General features: G+C 38.7%; 15 non-coding genes across 15 annotated transcripts; 7 read left to right on the plus strand and 8 right to left on the minus strand.

Annotated features, from left to right (window-relative positions):
- Nucleotides 1-241: 241 nt before the first annotated feature.
- On the plus strand, nt 242-314 carry Trnat-cgu (transfer RNA threonine (anticodon CGU)). Its single transcript has one exon. It is a non-coding gene; the product is annotated as a tRNA-Thr (tRNA).
- Nucleotides 315-2819: 2505 nt separating this feature from the next.
- On the plus strand, nt 2820-2892 carry Trnat-agu (transfer RNA threonine (anticodon AGU)). The gene has a single exon. It is a non-coding gene; the product is annotated as a tRNA-Thr (tRNA).
- A 291-nt stretch (nt 2893-3183) lies between these two features.
- Nucleotides 3184-3256, plus strand: Trnat-agu (transfer RNA threonine (anticodon AGU)). The gene has a single exon. It is a non-coding gene; the product is annotated as a tRNA-Thr (tRNA).
- A 289-nt stretch (nt 3257-3545) lies between these two features.
- On the plus strand, nt 3546-3618 carry Trnat-cgu (transfer RNA threonine (anticodon CGU)). The gene has a single exon. It is a non-coding gene; the product is annotated as a tRNA-Thr (tRNA).
- A 2487-nt stretch (nt 3619-6105) lies between these two features.
- On the plus strand, nt 6106-6179 carry Trnat-agu (transfer RNA threonine (anticodon AGU)). Its single transcript has one exon. It is a non-coding gene; the product is annotated as a tRNA-Thr (tRNA).
- A 1006-nt stretch (nt 6180-7185) lies between these two features.
- On the plus strand, nt 7186-7258 carry Trnat-agu (transfer RNA threonine (anticodon AGU)). Its single transcript has one exon. It is a non-coding gene; the product is annotated as a tRNA-Thr (tRNA).
- Nucleotides 7259-7982: 724 nt separating this feature from the next.
- Trnat-ugu (transfer RNA threonine (anticodon UGU)) lies at nt 7983-8055 on the minus strand. The gene has a single exon. It is a non-coding gene; the product is annotated as a tRNA-Thr (tRNA).
- Nucleotides 8056-8345: 290 nt separating this feature from the next.
- Trnat-ugu (transfer RNA threonine (anticodon UGU)) lies at nt 8346-8418 on the minus strand. Its single transcript has one exon. It is a non-coding gene; the product is annotated as a tRNA-Thr (tRNA).
- Nucleotides 8419-8698: 280 nt separating this feature from the next.
- On the minus strand, nt 8699-8771 carry Trnat-ugu (transfer RNA threonine (anticodon UGU)). The gene has a single exon. It is a non-coding gene; the product is annotated as a tRNA-Thr (tRNA).
- Nucleotides 8772-9639: 868 nt separating this feature from the next.
- On the minus strand, nt 9640-9712 carry Trnat-ugu (transfer RNA threonine (anticodon UGU)). The gene has a single exon. It is a non-coding gene; the product is annotated as a tRNA-Thr (tRNA).
- Nucleotides 9713-10001: 289 nt separating this feature from the next.
- Trnat-ugu (transfer RNA threonine (anticodon UGU)) lies at nt 10002-10074 on the minus strand. Its single transcript has one exon. It is a non-coding gene; the product is annotated as a tRNA-Thr (tRNA).
- A 998-nt stretch (nt 10075-11072) lies between these two features.
- Trnaa-ugc (transfer RNA alanine (anticodon UGC)) lies at nt 11073-11148 on the minus strand. The gene has a single exon. It is a non-coding gene; the product is annotated as a tRNA-Ala (tRNA).
- An 829-nt stretch (nt 11149-11977) lies between these two features.
- Trnat-agu (transfer RNA threonine (anticodon AGU)) lies at nt 11978-12050 on the minus strand. The gene has a single exon. It is a non-coding gene; the product is annotated as a tRNA-Thr (tRNA).
- A 1528-nt stretch (nt 12051-13578) lies between these two features.
- Nucleotides 13579-13651, minus strand: Trnat-agu (transfer RNA threonine (anticodon AGU)). The gene has a single exon. It is a non-coding gene; the product is annotated as a tRNA-Thr (tRNA).
- A 365-nt stretch (nt 13652-14016) lies between these two features.
- Trnat-cgu (transfer RNA threonine (anticodon CGU)) lies at nt 14017-14089 on the plus strand. The gene has a single exon. It is a non-coding gene; the product is annotated as a tRNA-Thr (tRNA).
- The last annotated feature ends 9959 nt before the right edge of the window (nt 14090-24048 follow it).

Raw genomic sequence — 24048 nt, forward strand, 5'->3', positions numbered from 1 at the left:
TACTCTTCTAATAGTTTTAGTCTGCCCGCCGGGTTTGGGTTCACACCCTTTCAACCAACATCCACCATAGCTCAGTTGCTAGGAGCGCCTGTCTAGTAAACAGGAGGTCATGAGTTCAATCTTCATTGGTTGCTGAAAATAGCTACTTTGCATTAAAGTTGGCTGTTAACAATATTATTTTAAAGCATTCGATTAATACTTGCCGACTCGTTGGGTTTTGGTTTACAGCCCATCAAGAACAGCCGCCATAGCTCAGTGGCTAGAGCGCCTGTCTCGTAAACAGGAGGTCATGAGTTCAATCCTCATTGGTGGCTCAAAACTGCAACATTTTATTCAAGTTTCATGTTTATCAATCGTATTTGAAATAATTCTAATAATGTTGATCTAACTGTCGAGTTAGGGTTTACACCTTTTCCACCGCAACCGCCATAGCTCAATGACTAGTAAACAGGGGGTCATGAGTGCAATCCTCAATGGTGGCAATCAAGATAGCAAATTTTTATTCAAGTTTCACGTTTGTCAATCGTATTTGAAACAATTCTATTAATGTTGATCTATCTGTCGAGTTAGGGTTTACACCTTTTCCACCGCTCAGTGGTTAAAGTGCCTGTCAAGTAAACAGGAGGTGAAGAGTCCAATCCTCAATGGTGGCTTAAGATTACTGCCTTTTGTTCAAGTTTATGCGTATCAACTTTATTTCAAAATATTCTATTGAAAGTGGTGTCCTGGTCGGGTCCGGGTTTACACTTCATCATGAGCAGCCGCCGTAGCTCAGTGCCTCAACTGCCTAATGAGTAAACAGGAAGTCATGAGTTCAATCCTCATTGCTGGCTTAAGATATTTACGTTTTTTAAAGTTTCACGTGTAATAGTTGTATTTAATACTATGCTGATAGTATTAGTCTGCCCGGCGGGTTTGGGTTCACACCCTTTCAACCAATATCCACCATCGCTCAGTGGTGAAAATGCCTATCTTGTAAACAGGATATCATGAGTTCAATCCTCATTGGCGGCCTAAGATGTCGAGTTATAATTTAAGTTTGCAGTTTATTATTTGTCTTTGCAATTAGTCTTTTAACTTTGGTTTATCCGTCGTGTTTGGGTTTTCACCCTTTCCAACAACAGCCGCCGTAGCTCAGTGGTTAAAGTGCCAGTCAAGAAAACAGGAGGTGAAGAGTCTAATCCTCACTAGTGGCTTAAGATTACAGCCTTTTGTTCAAGTTTATGGGTATCAACTTTATTTCAAACTATTCTATTGAAATTGGTGTTCTGGTCGAGACCAGCTTTACACCCCATCATGTGCAGCCCCCGTAGCTCAGTTCCTAAACTGCCTGTTGAGTAAACAGCAGGTCATGAGTTCAGTCTTCAATGCTGGTTTAAGATATCTATTTTTTTATGTGTAATAGTTGTATTTAATACCATTCTCATAGTTTTAGTCTGCCCGTCGGGTTCGGGTTCACACCCTTTCCACCAACAGGCGCCATAGCTCAGTGGCTAGAGCGCGTGTCTTGCAAACAGGATGTTATGAGTTCAACCCTCACTGGGTGCTGAAAATAGTGAAGTATTATTTAAATCTTATGTGTATCAATTTTATTTCAAACTATTCTTTTAAATTTGGTTTACTTGTCGGGTTTGGGGTTTGCACTCACCATGAGCAGCCGCCATAGCTTATTGGCTAAAGCACCTGACTTGTAAACAGGATGTAATGAGTTCAATACTCATTGATGGTTTAAGGTAGCTATTTTTTACTTGAATTTGCAGATTGTTATTTGTATGCAAAATTGGTCTATTAATTTTGATCTATCTGTCGAGTTATTGTTTACATTTTTTCACCTGCAGCAGCCATAGCTCAGTGGTTAGAGCGCCTGTTTAGTAAACAGGAGGTCATGTGTTCAATCCTCATTGGTGGGTAAAGATGGCTAGTTTTCATTTAAGTTTGATGTGAACGAATTTTATTTCAAACTATTCTTTCAAATTGGGTTTGGGGTTTACACCCCATCATGAGCAGCCGCCATATCTCAGTGGCTAAAGCGCCTGTATTGTAAACAGGATGTCATGAGTTCAATCCTCACTGGTGGCTGAAAATAGTGAAGTTTTATTTAAGTCTTACGTGGATCATTTTTATTTCAAACTATTCTTTTAAATTTGGTCTACTTGCCGGGTTTGGGGTTTACACCCCATCATGAGCAGCCACCATAGCTTATTGACTAAAGCGCCTGACTTGTAAACAGGATGTCATGAGTTCAAAACTCATTGATGGTTTAAAGTAGCTATTTTTTATTTGAAATTGCAGATTCTTATTTGTACGTAAAATTGGTCTATTAATTTTGATCTATCCGTCGAGTTTAGATTTACACCCTGTCATGCAAGTGCCAAGTATTACTGGTACTTTGCCAACAAACATTATGCTTTTTAGCTAAAGCTTTATACAAGCTAATATTATATAGTACTGTCTCATTATAGCTATTAATAATGCTTGTAGCTTTTTACAAAGCTTTTCTATGACCAAACATATAAATACTTGGGTTTTCTGTTATCAAATCAGTTGTCTCTGGAGTGTGCAATAAACCATTTCTCTAATTTAATACTCTATTTAATTGCTTCCGTGCAGAAACATAACACACCCTTTTGACCAATAGCCGTCTTAGCTCAGTGGTTAGAGCGCCTGTGTTGTAAACAGGAGATCAGGAGTTCAATCCTCATTGAAGGCTTAAGATGTTTAGTTTTTATTTGAGTTTGCAGACTATTAATTGTGTTTAAATTTAGTCCATAAATTTTGGTTTATCCATCGAGTTTGGGTTTACACCTTCTCCACCCGCCGCCGCCATAGCTCAGTGGCTAGAGTGCCTGTCTAGTAAACCGGAGGCCATGAGTTCAATCCTCGTTGGTGGCTTAAAATAACTAGTTTTTATTTAAACTTGCAGATTATTATTTGTAATTAAAATTAGTCTATTAATTTTGGTTTATCCGTCGAAATTGGGTTTACACCCTTTGCAAAAACAGCAGCCTTAGCTCAGTGGCTGAAGCGCCTGTCTTGTAAACGGGAGGTCATGAGTTCAATCCTCATTGGTGGCCTAAGATGTTTAGTTATATTTTAAGTTTGCAGTTTATTATTTGTATTTGAAATAAGTCTTTTAACTTTGGTTTATCCGTCGAGTTTGGGTTTTCACCCTTTCCAACAACGGCCGCCGTAGCTCAGTGGCTAGAACGCCTGTCTAGTAAACAGGAGGTCATGAGTTCAATCCTCATCGCTGGCTTAAGATATCTACGTTTTCTAAAGTTTCATGTGTAATAGTTGTATTTATTACTGTTCTAATAGTTTTAATCTGCCCGTCGGGTTTGGGTTCACACCCTTTCAACCAACATCCACCATAGCTCAGTTGCTAGGAGCGCCTGTCTAGTGAACAGGAGGTCATGAGTTCAATCTTCATTGGTTGCTGAAAATAGCTACTTTGCATTAAAGTTGGCTGTTAACAATATTATTTTAAACCATTCGATTAATACTTGCCGACTCGTTGGGTTTGGGTTTACAACACATCAAGAACAGCCACCATAGCTCAGTGGCTAGAGCGCCTGTCTCGTAAACAGGAGGTCATGAGTTCAATCCTCATTGGTGGCTCATAATTGCAACATTTTATTCAAGTTTCATGTTTATCAATCGTATTTGAAATAATTCTAATAATGTTGATCTATCTGTTGAGTTAGGGTTTACACCTTTTCCACCGCAACCGCCATAGCTCAATGACTAGTGCGCATGTCTAGTAAACAGGGGGTCATGAGTGCAATCCTCAATGGTGGCAATCAAGATTGCAAATTTTTATTCAAGTTTCACGTTTGTCAATCGTATTTGAAACAATTCTATTAATGTTGATCTATCTGTCGAGTTAGGGTTTACACCTTTTCCACCGCTCAGTGGTTAAAGTGCCTGTCAAGTAAACAGGAGGTGAAGAGTCCAATCCTCAATGGTGGCTTAAGATTACTGCCTTTTGTTCAAGTTTATGTGTATCAACTTTATTTCAAAATATTCTATTGAAAGTGGTGTCCTGGTCGGGTCCAGGTTTACACTTCATCATGAGCAGCCGCCGTAGCTCAGTGCCTCAACTGCCTAATGAGTAAACAGGAAGTCATGAGTTCAATCCTCATTGCTGGCTTAAGATATTTACGTTTTTTAAAATTTCACGTGTAATAGTTGTATTTAATACTATGCTGATAGTATTAGTATGCCCGGCGGGTTTGGGTTCACACCCTTTCAACCAATATCCACCATCGCTCAGTGGCGAAAGCGCCTATCTTGTAAACAGGATATCATGAGTTCAATCCTCATTGGCGGCCTAAGATGTCGAGTTATAATTTAAGTTTGCAGTTTATTATTTGTCTTTGCAATTAGTCTTTTAACTTTGGTTTATCCGTCGTGTTTGGGTTTTCACCCTTTCTAACAACAGCCGCCGTAGCTCAGTGGTTAAAGTGCCAGTCAAGAAAACAGGAGGTGAAGAGTCTAATGGTGCGTTTACACTGGCCGATTTTGTCGTGCACAGACAAATTTGATGAGTCGGTGTCGGTAGGTGTGAACAGAAAAATCGGTGTCGGCACCGATCTGAAAGTCGGTGTCGGAGCTACCCAGCAGTGCCCGGTTACACCGACAAATCGGACGCTCATCAGCCAATCAGAAGCTAGGAGCCTCTGGTTAAATGAGCTTAGGCTTTAATGACAGTGCTAAGTTTATGAAACGAAAGGGCTAGGTTTAATGAGAGGCTAGAAGACTGTCATTAAACTTTCCCTCGTTCTCTTTTTAATAGTGAACCAGCATGGCTAGCAACGATGTGAACGCGAGAGTACCAAAAAATCAAGTTTCTTTCTTTAATTTAAATTAATTAAAAGTGAATAGCCAGTTGTACGACTACTACTAGTTCTACTACTAGTACTACTGTAAATACAACTGTAAAGAAATTTGCCGGCCCTTACTTGGCACGATTTAGATTATGTCATACAGAAATAAATTGCGTGTGATTTCATTCAATGTTTTATTAGCGAAGGAAATTCACTAGCTGAGGAGCGTACGGCCATTTGCTCTGTCTACTAAGTGAGCGTTGCTTCCTTATATACAATAAAATTGCCCGTTCCGGCTAACGGAACCGAGTGAGAACACCGGCTAGCAATGTTTAAATGGCCAATAATTAGGCCCGCTAGTGCGTTGATATGACAACATAAACGACGACAATTGATAGCATAACGAGTAACAAGGCCAACAATAAAAAGGCAATAAAGAGAGAATAAAAAGGACAACTCATATAACAAAATATTTACGGACATATAAAATATATACAAACAAATAATTACAAGAAGTGTAAAGTGTTGGCCCGGCGTCCATCACACTACTACTACCACAAATATACATTCACCATTCAATCTTCTTCATTATTCATTTTATTTATTTTAATTACTCGGACGAAAGAACTGTACGTACAGTTCTTTGCTCGGATTTTTATTGCCTCATCATTCATTCATTGCTTGGCATTCAGTAGTTGCTTGTAGCAGTAGTAGTAGGAGCAGTAGTAGTAGTGTAGTACTAGTATATAATTTTCCACATCAAGCGCGTTGATTTTTATGTGTACTCGTCTTCGCATGGTCGGGTGAAGGTCAGAACGGCGAAACGCTGTGATTGGCTGTTGGTACCGACAAAAATCGTTTGATCGTTGCAATGTAAAGTGGGAGTCGGTGTCGGCACCCATACGTGAAATGTCGGAGGTACCTGTCTGAGTCGGGGTATTGGCACCTAATCGGAGTCAGTGTCGGCCAGTGTAAACGCACCATAATCTTCACTAGTGGCGTAAGATTACAGCCTTTTGTTCAAGTTTATGGGTATCAACTTTATTTCAAACTATTCTATTGAAATTGGTGTCCTGGTCGGGACCAGCTTTACACCCCATCATGTGCAGCCGCCGTAGCTCAGTTCCTAAACTGCCTGTTGAGTAAACAGCAGGTCATGAGTTCAGTCTTCATTGCTGGCTTAAGATATCTATTTTTTATGTGTAATAGTTGTATTTAATACCATTCTCATAGTTTTAGTCTGCCCGTCGGGTTCGGGTTCACACCCTTTCCACCAACAGGCGCCATAGCTCAGTGGCTAGAGCGCCTGTTTAGTAAACAGGAGGTCATGAGTTCAATCCTCATTGGTGGGTAAAGATGGCTAGTTTTCATTTAAGTTTGATGTGAACGAATTTTATTTCAAACTATTCTTTCAAATTGGGTTTGGGGTTTACACCCCATCATGAGCAGCCGCCATATCTCAGTGACTAAAGCGCCTGTCTTGTAAACAGGATGTCATGAGTTCAATCCTCACTGGTGGCTGAAAATAGTGAAGTTTTATTTAAGTCGTATGTGTATCATTTTTATTTCAAACTATTTTTTTAAATTTGGGCTACTTGTTGGGTATGGGGTTTACACCACATCATGAGCAGCCACCATAGCTTATTGACTAAAGCGCCTGACTTGTAAACAGGATGTCATGAGTTCAATACTCATTGATGGTTTAAGGTAGCTATTTTTTATTTGAAATTGCAGAATGTTATTTGTACGTATAATTAGTCTATTAAATTTGATCTAACCGTCGAGTTTGGGTTTATACCTTTTCCACCAGCAGCCGCCAAAGCTCAGTGACAAGAGACTGACTTTCTAGTAAACAGGAGGTCATACTTTCACTACTCATTGGTGGGTTAAGATAGCTATTTTTATTTAAAATTTCAGATTAATATTTGTCTTTAAAATTAGTATATTAACTTTGGTTTATCCGTCGAGTTTTGGTTTACACCCATTCCAACAGTAGCCGCCCTGGCTCAGTGGCTCGTGTGCCTGTTGAGCAAACGGGACTTCATGAGTTCAATCCTCAATGCCGGCTTAAGATAGCTACTTTTTTTTAAAGTTTCATGTGTAATAGTTTTATTAATTACTATTCTGATAGTTTTAGTCTATCCATCGGGTTTGGGTGTACATCCGTTCCACCAGCAGCCGACATAGCTCAGTGGTTAGTGCGCCCGTTTTGTAAACTGAAAGCCATGAGTTCAATCCTTATTGGTGGTTTAAGACGGCTAGTTTTTACTTAAGTTTGCAGATTATTATTTGTATTTGAAATTAGTCTTTTAACTTTTGTATGTCCGTTGAGTTTGGGTTTTCACCCTGTCTAACAGCAGCCGCCGTAGCTCAGTGGTTAGAGTGCCTGTCTAGTAAACAGGAGGTCATGAGTTCAATCCTCATTGGTGGTTTGAAATAGCTAGTTTTTATTTAAGTTTGTAGATCATTATTTGTATTTTAGAAATAGTCTATTAACTTTGGTTTTTCCGTCGAGTTTAGGTTTACACCCTTTCCAACAACAGCCATCATAGCTCAGTGGTTAGAGCACCTGTGTTGTAAACAGGAGATCATGAGTTCAATGTTTATTAGAGGCTTAAGATGTTTATTTTTACTTGAGTTTGCAGACTATTAATTGTGTTTAAATTTAGTCCATAATATTTGGTTTATCCGTCGAGTTTGGGTTTACGCCCTTTCCACCAACAGCCGCCTTAGCTCAGTGGCTTGAGTGCCTGTCGAGTAAACAGGAGGTTATGATAAAAAGTAGCGATCTTCAGCCCCCAATGAGGGTTGAACTCATCACCTCCTGCATACCGCATAGGCATTTAGCCCCTGAACTATGGCGGCTGTTGGAGGTAGGCCTGTAAACCCAAACTCGACGAATAGACCAAAAATAATACAATAGATTCAGTTACAAAGAATTCACAGTGAATATCAATGAAAAATAGGTACTGTAAGCCAACAATGAGGATTGAACTCATGACTTCCTGTTTACCAAACGCACACTTTAACCGCAGAGCTATGGTTGCTGTTGGAGGTAGGCCTGTAAACCCAAAATCAACGAATAGACCAAAAATAATAGCATAGATATAAATACATTTGATACCCATGAAACTTGAATAAACTATTTCATTCTTAAGCCATCAATGAGGATTGAACTCATGACCTCCTGTTTACAAGACAGGCGCTCTAACCACTGAGCTATGATGGCTGCTTCTGAAAAAGTGTTAACCCAAACCTGATTTGTACACCAATTTTAAAAGGATTGTTGTAAATACAATCAATACACATTAAACGCGAATAAAAAGCTGTAATGTTAAGCCACCAATGAATACTGAACTCATGAGTTCCTGTTTACTAGATAGGTACTTTAACCACTAAGCTATGATGGCTGCTGGTGGAAAGGGTGTAAACCCAAACCCGACAAGTAGACCAAATATAATAGAAGAGTTTTAAATACAATTTATACACATCAAACCTTAATAAGAAGGTGCAATCTTGAGCCAACAATGAGGATTGAACTCATGACCTCCTGTTTACAAGACAGGCGCTCTAACCACTGAGCTATGGCGGCTGCTCACGATGGGGTGCAAACCCAATCCCTACCAGTACAACAATTTTAATAGATTAGTTTTAAATACAATTGATACCCATAAAACTTGAATAAAATGTTGCCATGTTAATCCACTGAACTTATGACTTATTGTTCACAAGACAGGCGGTCTAGCCACTGATCTCTGGTGGCTGTTGGTGGAACGGTTGTGAACCCAAACCCGACAAGTAGACAGAAAATAAGAGAATAGTTTTAAATACAATTTAGAGACATCAAACCTTAATAAAAAGGTGCAATCTTAAACCATCAATGAGGATTGAACTCATGACCTCCTGTTTACATGACAGGCGCTCTAACCGCTGAGCTATGGTGACTGCTTCTGAAATGGTGTAAACCCAAACCTGACCAGTACGCCAATTTTAAAAGGATTGTGGTAATTACAATCGATACACATCAAACTCTAAGAAAAAGCTGTAAATTTAAGCCACCGATAGGATTGAACTCATGACCTCCTGTTTACCAAACGCACGCTTTAACCGCCGAGCTATGGTGGATGTTAGAGGTAGGCCTGTAAACCCAAGGTCGACGAATAGACCAAAAACAGTACAATAGTTTCAATTACAAAGAATTCACAGCGAAGTTAAATGAATGTTAGCTATTGTAATCAAACAATGAGGAATGAACTCATGACCTCCTGTTCACAAGACAGGCGCTCTAACCGCTGAGCTATGGCGACTGCTTCTGAAATGGTGTAAACACAAACCTGACCAGTACGCCAATTTTAAAAGAAATGTTTTAATTAAAATCGATACACATCAAACTCTAATAGAAAGCTGTGAGATTAAGCAGCTGTCATGAGTTGCTACCAGGAAGTCATGAGTTGAACCAATGACGATTCAACTCATGACTTCCTGTTTGCTAAGCAGGTACTTTAACCGCTGAACTATGGCGGCTGTTGGTGGAAGGGGTGTATACCCTGACCCGACAAGTAGACCAAAATTAATATAAGAGTTTTAAATACAGTTTATACACATCAAACCTTAAAAAAAGGTGCAATCTTAAGCCACCAATGAGGACTGAACTCATGACTTCCTGTTTACTAGACAGGTACTTTAACCACAAAGCTATGGCGGCTGCTGGTGCAAAGGGTGTAAACCCTGACCCGACAAGTAGACCAAAATTAATATAAGAGTTTTAAATACAATTTATACACATCAAACCGTAAAAAAAGGTGCAATCTTAAGCCACCAATGAGGATTGAACTCATGACCTCCTGTTTACAAGACAGGTGCTCTAACCACTTTGCTATGGCGGCTGCTTATAAAAGGGTGTAAACCCAAAGCCGACCATTACACCAAAATTAAAAAAATTGTTTTAAATACAATCGATACACATCAAACTCTAATGATAAGCTGTAATTTTAAGCCACCAGTGGGATTGAACTCACGACCTCCTCTTTACCAAACGCACACTTTAACCGCTGAGCTATGGTGGCTGTTGGAGGCGTGCCTGTAACCCCAAAATCAACGGATAGACCAAAAATAATAGAAGAGTTTTAAATACAATTTATACACATCAAACCTGAATAAGAAGGTGCAATCTTGAGCCAACAATGAGGATTGAACTCATGACCTCCTGTTTACAAGACAGGCGCTTTAACCACTGAGCTATGGTGGCTGCTCACGATGGGGTGCAAACCCAATCCCGACCAGTACAACAATTTTAATAGATTAGTTTTAAATACAATTGATACCCATCAAACTTGAACAAAATGTTGCCATCTTAATCCACGAATGAGGATTGAACTTATGACTTATCGTTCATAAGATAGGCGGTCTAGCCACTGATCTCTGGTGGCTGTTGGTAGAAGGGTTGTGAACCCAAACCCGACAAGTAGACAGAAAATAAGAGAATAGTTTTAAATACAAATTAGAGACATCAAACCTTAATAAAAAGGTACAATCTTAAACCATCAATGAGGATTGAACTCATTACCTCGTGTTTACAAGACAGGCGCTTTAACCACTGAGCTATGGCGGCTGCTGGTGCCATGGGTGTAAACCCAAACCCTACGGAATGTCTACCCGATACAACTAATACAAATCACACTTAAATAAAAAGTAGCGATCTTCAGCCCCAAATGAGGGTTTAACTCACCACCTCCTGCATACCGCATAGGCACTTTAGCCACTGAGCTATGGTGACTGTTAGAGGTAGGCCTGTATACCCAAACTCGACAAATAGACCAAAAATAATACAATAGTTTCAATTACAAAGAATTCATAGCAAAGTTAAATGAATATTAGCTATTGTAAGGCAACAATGAGGATTGAACTCATGACCTCCTATTTACAAGACAGGCACTTTAACCACTGAACTATGGTGGCTGCTTATAAAAGGGGGTAAACCCAAACCCGATTAGTACACCAATTTTAAAAGGATTGTTGTAATTACAATCGATACACATCAAACTTTAAGAAAAAGCTGTAAATTTAAGCCCCCGCTAGGATTGAACTCATGACCTCCTGTTTACCAAACGCACGCTTTAACCGCAGAGCTATGGTGGCTGTTGGAGGTAGGCCTGTAAACCCAAACTCGACGAATAGACCAAAAACAATACCATAGTTTCAATTACAAAGAATTCACAGCGAAGTTAAATGAATATTAGTATTGTAAGCAAACAATGAGGAATGAACTCATGACCTCCTGTTTGCAAGACAGGCGCTCTAACCACTGAGCTATGGCGACTGCTTCTGAAATGGTGTAAACCCAAACCTGACCAGAACGCCAATTTTAAAAAAAATGTTTTAAATACAATCGATACACATCAAACTCAAATGATAAGCTGTAATTTTAAGCCACCAATGGGATTGAACTCACGACCTCCTCTTTACCAAACGCACACTTTAACCGCTGAGCTATGGTGGCTGTTGGAGGCGGCCTGTAACCCCAAACTCAACGGATAGACCAAAAGTAATAGAATAGTTTTGAATACATTTGATACCCTTCAAACTTGAATAAATTGTTTCAATCTCAATCCACCAATGAGGATTGAATTTATGATTTACTGTTTACAAGACACGCGGTCTATCCACTGAACTCTATCGGCTGTTGGTGGAAGGGGTGTAAACCGAAACCCGACAAGTAAACCAAAACTAATAGAATAGTTTTAAATACAATTTATACACATCAAACCGTAATAGAAAGATGCAATCTTAAGTCACCAATAAGGATTGAACTCTTGATCTCCGGTTCACTAAACTGGCGCTCTAGCCACTGAGCTACGGCAGCTGCTCATGATGGGGTGTAAACCCAATCCTGGCCAGTACAACATTTTTAATAGCTTAGTTTGAAATACAAATGATACCCATCAAACTTGAACAAAATGTTGCCATCTTAATCCACGAATGAGGATTGAACTTATGGCTTATCGTTCATAAGATAGGTGGTCTAGCCACTGAGCTATGGCGGCTGTTGGTGGAAGGGGTGTAAACCCAAACCCGACAAGTAGACCAAAGTTGATAGAAAAACTTTAAATACAATTTATACACATCAAACCTAATAAAAAAATGCAATCTAAAGCCACCAATGAGGATTGAACTCATGACCTCCTGTTTACTAGACAGGCGCTCTAGCCACTGAACTATGGCGGCTGCTGGTGCTGGTGTAAACCCAAACCCTACGGAATCTCTACCCGATGCAATTAATACAAATCACACTTAAATAAAAAGTAGCGATCTTCAGCCCCCAATGAGGGTTGAACTCATCACTTCCTGCATACCGCATAGGCACTGTAGCCCCTGAGCTATGGTGGCTGTTAGAGGTAGGCCTGCATACCCAAACTCGACGGATAGACCAAAAATAATACGATAGATTCAATTACAAAGAATTCACAGCGAATACAAATGAAAAATAGGTACTGTAAGCCAACAATGAGGATTGAACTCATGACCTCCTGTTTACAAGACAGCGCTCTAACCAATGAGCTATGGCGGCTGCTTATAAAAGGGTGTAAACCCAAACCTGACCAGTACGCCAATTTTAAAAGAAATCTTTTAAATAAAATCGATACAAATCAAACTCTAATAGAAAGCTGTTCTTTTAAACCACCAATGGGATTGAACTCATGACTTCCTGTTTACCAAACGCACACTTTAACCGCAGAGCTATGGTGGCTGTTAGAGGTAGGCCTGTAAACCCAAACTCGACGACTAGACCAAAAATAATACAATAGTTTCAATTACAAAGAATTCACAGCGAAGTTAAATGAATATTAGTTATTGTAAGCAAACAATGAGGAATGAACTCATGACCTCTTGTTTTCAAGACAGGCGCTCTAACCACTGAGCTATGGCGACTGCTTCTGAAATGGTGTAAACCCAAACCTGACCAGTACGCCAACTTTGAAAGAAATGTTTTAAATAAAATCGATACACATCAAACTCTAATAGAAAGCTGTTCTTTAAAGCCACCAATGGGATTGAACTCATGACTTCCTGTTTACCAAACGCACACTTTAACTGCTGAGCTATGGTGGCTGTTGGAGGCGGGCCTGTAACTCCAAAATCAACGGATAGACCAACAATAATAGAATACTCTTGAATACATTTGATACCCCTCAAACTTGAATAAATTGTTTCAATCTCAATCCACCAATGAGGATTGAATTTATGATTTACTGTTTACAAGACACGCGGTCTATCCACTGAACTCTATCACCTGTTGGTGGAAGGGGTGTAAACCGAAACCCGACAAGTAAACCAAAACTAATAGAACAGTTTTAAATACAATTTATACACATCAAACCTTAATAAATAGATGCACTCTCAAGTCACCAATAAGGATTGAACTCTTGACCTCCTGTTCACTAGACAGGCGCTCTAGCCACTAAGCTACGGCAGCTGCTCATGATGGGTTGTAAACCCAATCCTGGCCAGTACAACATTTTTAATAGATTAGTTTTAAATACAATTGATACCCATCAAACTTGAACAAAATGTTGCCATCTTAATCCACTGAACTTATGACTTATCGTTCATAAGATAGGTGGTCTAGCCACTGAGCTATGGCAGCTGTTGGTGGAAAGGGTGTAAACCCAAACCCGACAAGTAGACCAAAGTTAATAGAAAAACTTTAAATACAATTTATACGCATCAAACCTAATAAAAAAATGCAATCTAAAGCCACCAATGAGGATTGAACTCATGACCTCCTGTTTACTAGACAGGCGCTCTAGCCACTGAGCTATGGCGGCTGCTGGTGCCATGGATGTAAACCCAAACCCTACAGAATCTCTACCCGATACAATTAATACAAATCACAGTGGTGGCTTAAGATAACCGCCTTTTATTCAAGTTTGATGTGTATCAATTTTGTTTACAACTGTTTTATTGAAATTGGTGTACTGGTCGGCTTTGGGTTTACACCCCATCGTGAGCAGCTGCCTTAGCTCAGTGACTAGAGCGCCTGTCTAGTAAACAGGAGGTCATGAGTCCAATCCTCATTGGTTGCTGAAGATCGCTACTTTGCATTAAAGTTGGCTGTTAACAATATTATTTTAAACCATATGATTAAAATTTGTCGACTCGTTGGGTTTGAGTTTTCACCCCATCATGAACAGCCACCATAGCTCAGTGGATAGAGCGCCTGTCTCGTAAACAGGAGGTCGTGAGTTCAATCCTCATTGGTGGCTCAAAATTGCGACTTTTTACACCTTTACATCTTTCACACCCGCAGCCCCCATAGTTCAGTGGCCAATGCGCCTGCCATGTAAGCATGGTGTCATGAGTTCAATCGTCATTGGTGGCTCAATACTGCAACCTTTTGTTCAAGTTTGATTCGTATCAATCGTTTTTAAAAATATTCTATTAATTTTTATCTATCTGTCGAGTTATGGTTTACACCTATTTCACCCACAGCCGCCATAGTTGAGTGGCTAATGCGCCTGCCATGTAAGCAGGGTGTCATAAGTTCAATCCTCACTGGTGGCTCAAGATTGCAACGTTTTATTCAAGTTCGATGTGTTTCCATTTTCTTACCAACTATTCTGTTGATTTTGGTGCACTGGTAGGGTTCGGGTTTACACCCTTTCTTGAGCAGCCGCCATAGCTCAGTGCTAAAGCGCCTGTCTTTAAACAGGAGGTCATGAGTTCAATCTTCATTGTTTGCTTAAAAACCAAGTTTTTTTTAAGTTCGCAGATTATTGTTCGTATTTAAGATTAGTCCATTAACTTTGGTTTATCCGCCGAGATTGGGTTTACACCCGTTCCAACAGTAGCCGCCGTGGCTCAGTGGCTCGAGTGCCTGTCGAGTAAACAGAAGGTCATGAGTTTAATCGTCATGGGTGGCTTAAGATAACTACATTTTTATCTAAGTTTGACTTGTAATAATTGTCATTAAATCTATGTTAGCTGTTTTGGTCTAAGCGTCGAGTTTGGTTTTACCCCTCTTCCACCAACGCCCGCTTTAGCTCAGTGGCCAAAGCGCCTGTCTTGTAAGCAGGAGGTCATGAGTTCAATCTTCATAGGTGGCTTAAAATAACAAGTTTTTATATGAGTTTTCAGATTATTGTTTGTATTTAACGTTGGCCCATTAACTTTGGTTTATCCGTCGAGATTGGGTTTACACCCGTTCCAACAGTAGCCGCCATGGCTCAGTGGCTCGAGTGCCTCTCAAGTAAACAGGAGGTCATGAGTTTAATCCTCATGGGTGGCTTAAGATAGCTACTTTTTTATCCAAGTTTGACTAGTAATAATTGTATTTAAATCTATGTTAACAGTTTTGGTCTAAGCGTCGAGTTTGGGTTTACACCCCTTCCACCGACGCCCGCCATGGCTGAGTGGCTAGAACGTCTGTCTTGTAAACAGGAGGTCATGTGTTCAATCCTCATTGGTGGCTTAAGATTGCAACTTGTTATTTAAGTTTTATGTGTATCAATCGTATTTAAAACTATTCTATTAAGTTTGGTCTACTTGTCAAGTTTGGGTTCACACTTTTTCCACTACCTACCCCCGTAGCTCAGTGGCTAGAACGCCTGTCTTGCAAATAAGAGGTCATTAGTTTATTCCTCATACATGGCTTAAGATAGCTACTTTTTATTTAAGTTTTATGTGTAATAATTTTATTTAAAAGTATTTTAATCGTTTTGTCCATGCGTCGGGTTTGGGTTTACACCTTTTCAACCAGCAGCCGCCATCGCTCAATGGCTAGAGCGCCTGTCTTCTAAACAGGAGGTCAAGAGTTCATTCCGCATTGGTGGCCTAAAATAGTTGCATTTTATTTAGGTTTTATGTGTAATAGTTTTATTTAAAACTGTTTTAATCGTTTTGGTCCTTCCATCAAGTTTGGGTTTACACCCTTTCCCCCAACAGCTGCTCTGGATCAGTGGCTAGAGCACCTGTCTTGTAAACTTGTAAACAGGCGTTCATGAGTCCAATCCTCATTGGTGGCTGAAGGGCACTACTTTTTATTTAAGTTTGCTGTTAACAACATTATTTTAAACCATTCTATTAAAATTTGTCGAGTATTTGGCTTTGGATTTACACCTCATCATGAGCAGCTGCCATAGTTCAGTGGTTAGAGCGCCTGTCTTGTAACCGGGAGGTCATGAGTTCAATCCTCATTGCTGGCTCATGATGGTTAGTTTTTATTAAAGTTTGCAAATTATTAGTTGTATTTGAAAATTGTTTATTAACTATCGTTTATCCGTCGAAGTTGGGTTTACACCCTTTCCACCAACAGCCGCCTTTGCTCAGTAGCTAATTTGTGGGTCTTGTAAACAGGAGGTCATGAGTTCAATCCTCAGTGGTGGCTTAAGATAACCGCTTTTTATTCAAGTTTGATGTGTTTCAAAGTTATTTCCAACTATTCTATTGAGTTTGGTGTACTGGTCAAGTTTGGGTTCACAACCCATCATGAGCAGCTGCCATAGCTCAGGGGCTAGAGCGCCTGTCATGCAAGCGAGAGGTTACCACTGAGTATTGAACTCATCATCTACTGTTTATTCCACCAACGAGGATTGAACTCATGATTTCCCGTTTACTAGACAGGCACTTCAGTCACTGAGCTTTGGCGGTGCTCTTGGTGGGGTGTACATCCAAATCCGAACAGTACACCAAATTTAATAGAACAGTTTGAAATAAAATTTATACGCATCAAACTTGAATAAAAAGTTTCAATCTTAAGCCTCTAATGAGAATTGAACTCATGACATCCTGTTTACTAGACAGGCGTTCTAGCAACCAGGTTTGGGTAATTGATTTTATTTCAAATAGATCTATTTGCAAATTCAAATACCAATTACTATATTTATTTGATTTGGTATTTGGTTTCGAGAATTTCCAGTATTTGGTTTTTTATTTGGTTTTGGTTCTTAGATTTCTCAGTATTTGTTATTTGATTTTGTATTTGATTTTGAAATTTCCCAGTATTACTATTTGATCTGGTATTTAGTTTCAAGAATTTTTAGTAATTGGTACTTTATTTGATATTTGGTCCTGAGATTTCCCAGTATACTATTTTATTTGATATTTGGTTCTGTGACTTGCTAGTATTTACTATTTGATTTGGTTTGGAGAATTTTTAGTATTTGGTATTTTATTTGAAATTTTGTCCCGAGATTTCACAGTATTACTATTTTTTTGATATTTGGTTCTGTGATTTCCTAGTATTTACTATTTGATTTAGTATTTGGTATGTAGAATTTTTAGTATTCGGTATTTTATTTGATCTTCTGAGATAGCCCAGTATTTAGAATTTTATTGGTATTTTGTTGTGAATTTATAAATATTTGCTCATTTATTTGGTAATGTTTGGTATAATTGAGATTGTACAGTATCTGGCATTTGCTTTGGTATCATCATTTGGTTTATAATTGGCCAATATTTTTTCTGGTTTTTTGTTTAATTGTTTGGTCTGAATATTGCTGATGCTGACAATCCCTTTCCACACAAGCAACCACGATTGGAGGTAACTTACACAAAGCTTCTCGGCAAGAGTAAAGCAGCCCGGGCTAAGAAAGATCCTGCACTGACCATGGTCACAACATACCTAGAGTCAGCGCCTGAACGTGAAGCTGTTGACCCTATGGAGTACTGGGAGCCATCCAGCTCCAATACTTATCTAGCTACACACACCTAAAGTTACTTGGTTGTCCTCGCTAGCTCAGCCTCTGTGGAATGACTGTTTAGTTCTGCCGGACATCTCCTAAGACCAGAGCGCATGCGTATGGGGGACGATATAGGCACAGCTGCACATCCGCTCAAACTCGTTCTTGCAGAAGTCTGGCAATATTTAATGTTCAATAATGTATACAGCAGTTTACATTGTAACGCCACCTAATTAGTTCTAATCCTAACTAACTTGCATCAGCATACATAATTACCTTGACATAATAGTGTATTTTATTCTTTAGAACTCGCAATCACAATAAGCCATTCTGTATTTGTCTCGATTTTCTGTCAATAGTATCTCTATTAAATTTGAACTTACTATGAATAATGTAGTCCCTTTAAAATTATTGTCAATCATAAACAATTTTTTGTCAACATTATATTGATTCAATTTGAATGTAACATAAATATGTAATAAATAATGTATACATTTTTATATGGGCAGAGTTGGTGGATGTGAAGTGCTCATTTATTTTTAAATAATTTGATAATTCAGTCTGCAAATAAATTTAATTTGTTCTTGATATTTTCCAGTATTTAATATTTAGCATAGTTAGCAATGATGTTGATATTGAATTGACATTTCCCATTATTCTATTTGGAGTCGGCTCTGTAAGATTTTACATCATTTGGTTTTGAAATTTCCCGGTAGCCTACTGTTATTTGATTTGATTTCTAAATTTTTCAGTATTTAGTATTTTATTTGGTATTTGATTCGGAAATTTTACAATATAACTATTTGATGTGATATTTGATGTCGAGAAATTGCAGTGTTTGGTAATTTATTTGGTATTTTAATATAAAATTTCCCAATATCCCTATTTGATTTGGTATTTGGTACTGAGATTTCCAAGTATTTTATATTTTATTTGGTATTTCGTTTGAAAATTTTCAAGTATTACTATTTGATTTGGAATTTGATTTCAAGAATTGCCAGTATTTGGTATTTCACTTGGTAGATGGTTCTCAAATTTCTCAGTGGTACTACTTGATTTGGTATTTGATTTACAAAATTGTGAGTATTTGATATTTTATTTGGTATTTGGTTATGATATTTTCCAGTATTTGGTATTCTAATTGGTCCACCAAATTGGAGAATTACTCAACACTGCTAGCAACTGAGCTATGGTGGCTGTTGGTGGAAGTGGTGTAATCCCAAACCTGACGGAGGGAACAAAACAAATACAATAGCTTTAAATACAATTACTAGAACATCAAACTTAAATAAAAAGTAGCTATCTTAAGCCACCAATGAGGATTGAACTCATGACCTGTTGTTTTTGGCGGCTGTTGTTTTAAGCTGTAAACCCAACCCGGATGCTTAGACCAAATATGAATAGATTTATTTGAATTACAAGTAAAACACAAGAAATTCAAATGAAAAGAAGCTATCTCAATACATTAATGTGGATTGGACTCATGACCTCCTGTTTACTACACAGATGCTCTAGCCACTGTGCTATGGTGGCTGCTGTTTGAAGGAGTGTAAACCCAAACCCTATAAATAGACCAAAATAAATAGAATAGTTTGAAATAGAAGTAATACGCAGGAAACTAAAATAAAATTTAATTAGCGTAAGCCACCAATGAGGATTGAACTAATGACCTCCTTTCTGTTTACGAGATAGGTGTTCTAGCCAATGAGTTATGACCGCTGCTGGTAAAAGGAGTGTGAACCCAAATCTTATAAATAGACCAAAATTAATAGAATAGTTTGAAATAATAGTAATACGCCGAAAAGTAAAATAAAAAATAGCTATCTCAAGCCACCAATGAGTATTTAACTCATGACATCCTGTTTAATAGACAGGCACTCTTGCCACTGAGCTGTGGCGGCTGTTGGTCCAACATCTGTAAACCCAACCCATTTACTTGGACCAAAAATGAGTAAAAAACTTCATAACAAAGTCCCCATATAGCAAGTTTAAATGGAAAGAAGCTCGCTCGAGTCACCTGTGAGGATTGAACCTCAGGATTGAGGTCTCTTGTTTGATGATACAAACAACCACTGTTGTGGTTGTTTGTATCATCCTGGTAAACCTAACCCAAACACCCGCAGCAAAACCGTTTTAATTAAAAAAAAACTTTTTACGTGGTTTAAACATAAATCATTAGAACGCAAATAAGCTGTCTCCCAGTTTGCATGAGGCTATATGGCACAAAAAGTTGAATTACATAAAGCAGTTGCTAACAGTTGAACTATGAAAAGTCACAATTTTTTTAGCAATGGAAATGCTGCAATGAAATTATTTTGTTTGTTAGTGTACATAGTCGGTCATAACTAGTCTACTAATAATTAACATTCAACTATAAAATAGCTGGTTGTTAATGCTGTGTTTTTTTAATGGTAAGCATGATTATACTTTTTAGCAGTCTGCAATTTTACCTTTATCGTTTGCTTTACTCCAGTTCTCAGGTTTATCCTTTTTCAATACATTAAACATATTAAATTATTTTCCTCTTCTTTGTTGCTCTTGTATTCAATCCTTACCATAATTTTTGTTATTACTTCTTTACAAAAATATTTTCCTTTTTATAACACGTTGTTTAAAAAATGAAAGCCTTATATCTTCTTTAGCTTTGGCACCAAGTTGTTTTGAATCAAGGTCAGTTTCTCCTATGATAGCTACAAATTACGAGAGAAGTTTGCTAGTGTAGTAACATGTTCAGTCGTTGTCAGGGTCATGTTTAGCACAACACAGATGTATGTGTATGTCCGCCATGGGAAGGCAATTGATCTGCCGGAGTACTCTGATGCTATGGAGGAGATCGCGAAGAGTGCCAGCTTTGACACAGCTGATGATGAGAAATCTCCAGGTATGAAACTGCACATACCAGTATGCTATGGCCACTCTGAACAGCACCAACTATCACTAGGGCCACTCTGAACAGCACCAATTATCACTAGGGCCACTCTGAACAGCACCAACTATCACTAGGGCCACTCTGAACAACCTCAACTATCCCTAGAGCTACTCTGAACAGCACCAACTATCACTAGGGCCACTCTGAACAACACCAACTATCACTAGGGCCACTCTGAACAACACCAACTATCACTCGGGCTACTCTGAACAACACCAACTATCACTAGGGACACTCTGAACAACACCAACTATCACTAGGGTCACGCTGAACAGCACCAACTTGCACTAGGGCTACTCTGAACAGCACCAACTATCACTAGGGCCAATCTGAACAGCACCAACTATCATTAGGGCCACTCTGAACAGCACCACTATTATTAGGGCCTCTCTGAACGGCACCAACTATCACTAGGGCCACGCTGAACAGCACCAACTATCACACATACGTACATGTGCCCTTGAGTTTTTCTTTCACCTTCTGTTAATTGCTCCTAAATGGTACACATTTTATTATCAGCTAAATCTGTAAACATTCGTGTATCTCCGGTCTTTGTGCCATTTGGGTCTGAACCCTTCTGTTATAAGGTAAACTCATTTACCTTATAAAGTCATTTAGGTTTTGCATTTACAAGTCATGTACAAAGAAATACAGGACTGTTTACTGTGGTAAATTACATACCAGCCAGTACCAGTCAACGGTACTAATGACTGCCCCACTTCAGAGTATTATGTACTACCCCACTATATTTATTGTCTACCAGGGTTAGTCCCCAACAAATACAATTAAAACCTTTACCCGCCAGGCACTATGAAAAAAAGTGTAATTACTTTGTGCTACTATGTCAGTTGAAACACACATGAAGATGTTCATATTGTATGCCTTACTTGCTAATCCTTTAAATGGTTTAGGTTTGTGTGCACTAAAGAAGTTGTATGCGCTACTTTCACAGATGAAATGCTTCTGAAAGAAAATGTGTTGGAGATACTTCCATCAGTGGAAGAAGCCAACTTCATTTCAGAAGTGATGGATAAAAAGATTACATTCGAGGCCATGATTGTCTCCCCAAATTTTACGCCATGATTTACGCACTTGCCAAATTTGGTGTTAAGATTTTCACAGGTTTGTGAATATCATGCGTCTTTATGCTTTTGACCAATCAGGCTAAGAATTATTCCAGAGAATGCAACAACCTAATGTAAACATTTATACACTGTTTTTCATTTATTCATTATAGAGAAAGGTAGATCCAAATAACATGACGTTGCAACAGCATGCAGGTGTGGCTGCCGCCAAAAATGACAAGCTGAACAGGAGATTGGTAGGTTCAATTACCGTGTGTATTCTTAGGCTACTATATAGGGGAGATAGAGAATATAATGCAGTGCAAGTGTACCACGGCATGTTCTCACTGTTGTACTGTTGGCTAAGATTAGAAAATTTCTAACTGGTTACAGTACAAACTTTTTCACTAACTGTGATCAACTGGCAACATAATAACACTGCTTCAAATCCATGCGTAGACTGAGCAAGCAGCAGTATGCGTGGTTAGAGCACTGAACAGCGAGAGTTGAATTTATACATAACCAAATGATCTGCACTTGATGGTAGAGAAAGCCACTACGAGAGTTCTTGTAATGAAGGATTATGTAAGGCACTTACCATTGGAGACCATCACACTGTGCAATGAATTTTTTGTAATCATAATGAAAGCTAATGAATCAAGCTATGTTCAATCCTACACCGCATCAAGACTTCAGGGGTGCACAACTCTCTATTATCAGCATGCCTGCTTTTCCTATAAGTACAACATACAATATATAAAGATATATAAATTTTTGTTAATAGAACTGGCTCAAAGACCTACTCCGTGAGGCTAGCAAGAAATCGAAGAAGAAGGTTCCCAATCGTCTTGTAATAGCTATTCTCGAAACGAAGAACCAGAAAGAAGCAAGGAGAATCATAAATCGGATCGGAAAGCACAAGGAAGGAGGTAAACCCAGAGATAACTCAAAATCATCAGAACCTGATGAGCCGATATTAAAGAAAGGGGACGAGAGTCAGTTGTCATCAGACGAATCTGACGACGAGTCCTTCTTAAGGAACAAGAACATGTATGTCAACAGCCCCTTGCTCTGGCATGTGACCCATTGTACACAAGTCTCTGACCATTATAACTGGTCTGCGAGCGATGGTCAGCTGATCCTCTACGCGGTAGATTTAAGTGTTCCAAAATTATACACCAAATGCTGGGGTCACATTGCTTAGCAAAAGGCTCCTGTTGGCATGCATCGTGTAAGGCGCAATGGGTCACAAGTCAAAATACAAAGATAGAGTGACAAGTGTTGGTAAAACAAACTGCATTGAACTGACAAGCACTATGTTGCACTATATAAGGCTGTTTTTGTCTATGTTACACCTCCAAACTTGACCCACCAATTTTATTTGATAATATGAACACGATTACTATTTATTTCAGATAACACAGTTTTATATCATATCTTTTCCAGAACATTCCGACTCAGACTCTGAAGAAGAAGTGGATGTAGATGAACTCAAAGCTCAGTCCTGCGCTTGTACCGTGTCATAAACCTCTCTTATAGCTCTTCCACACACTCACCTGTGATTAACTGTCAAACTGCATTTAAGAAAAACAGGATTCTCCTTAGCCATATTAGCTGATTGGGTCAGTGTACAAATCTACATTGGGCCAGTTTACATTGACTTTACATTTAGATTTGTCATTATTGTGTCACATCTTAAGATGGGGATACAGTATTTATCTATTTGCATTATGTTACCTTTATTATACTAAATGTATTATCTTTGTATCATAGAGGTGGGTAGTTAATTGATAACTCTGATACTAATGATGCCGTTGTGAATTTGAATCATAAAACCAGTTGAAAATAATAAAGCAAATGTTTTATTGCCAAAAAAAATATATGTTTAAAAATATGATGATTGTTCAAAATGATTTCTGTATGACTTGGCTCTTTCAATCCATAATATTTCAATAAACAGGACTATACTGAAGATAGCAAAAATATTATGTGCGTATATTGTCTGCCAGAATACGGCATCGAGTAAGTGTAGAGATTTGATCTGACAAGGTGTCACACGATATGCACACCGCTTGCTACTATAGGAGGAATATTTACAGACATATTACGTGAGTGTGATCGCGACTTGGATGTGACAAATTCGCATCTCTTGTCAGAAGAGTTGACTGTCTGAATACCTTTACTTTGCATAGTAGACAGAGATTCGCAGTCGTCATCATTGCCTTCTCTAACGTTCCTGTCTAACTCCTGTTTAGCGAGCGCGACTACGACGACCATGAGAATCAGTGTGAGGCTCAGCTACAAGACACGATAGAAGACAACTGCTAGTAAGATCTGGCTTTACGTTCAGTCACAGCTGACTCTAATGTAAAATCATGTACAAGTAATCTCGACAAGATAAGCCAACAAATTATTGTTCAAACTGATTGGACGATTGCGCAAGCTCAGTTGAGTGTAAGCAGTGTGACAATATAATGAACATAAAATGCTCAATATACTACAGTACATCATCAATAGGTTCTATTTTTATGACTCCCGGGTTGCGGTTCAGC

This window comes from Watersipora subatra, chromosome 2 (genome assembly GCF_963576615.1).
Source record: "Watersipora subatra chromosome 2, tzWatSuba1.1, whole genome shotgun sequence".
NCBI lineage: Eukaryota > Metazoa > Bryozoa > Gymnolaemata > Cheilostomatida > Watersiporidae > Watersipora > Watersipora subatra.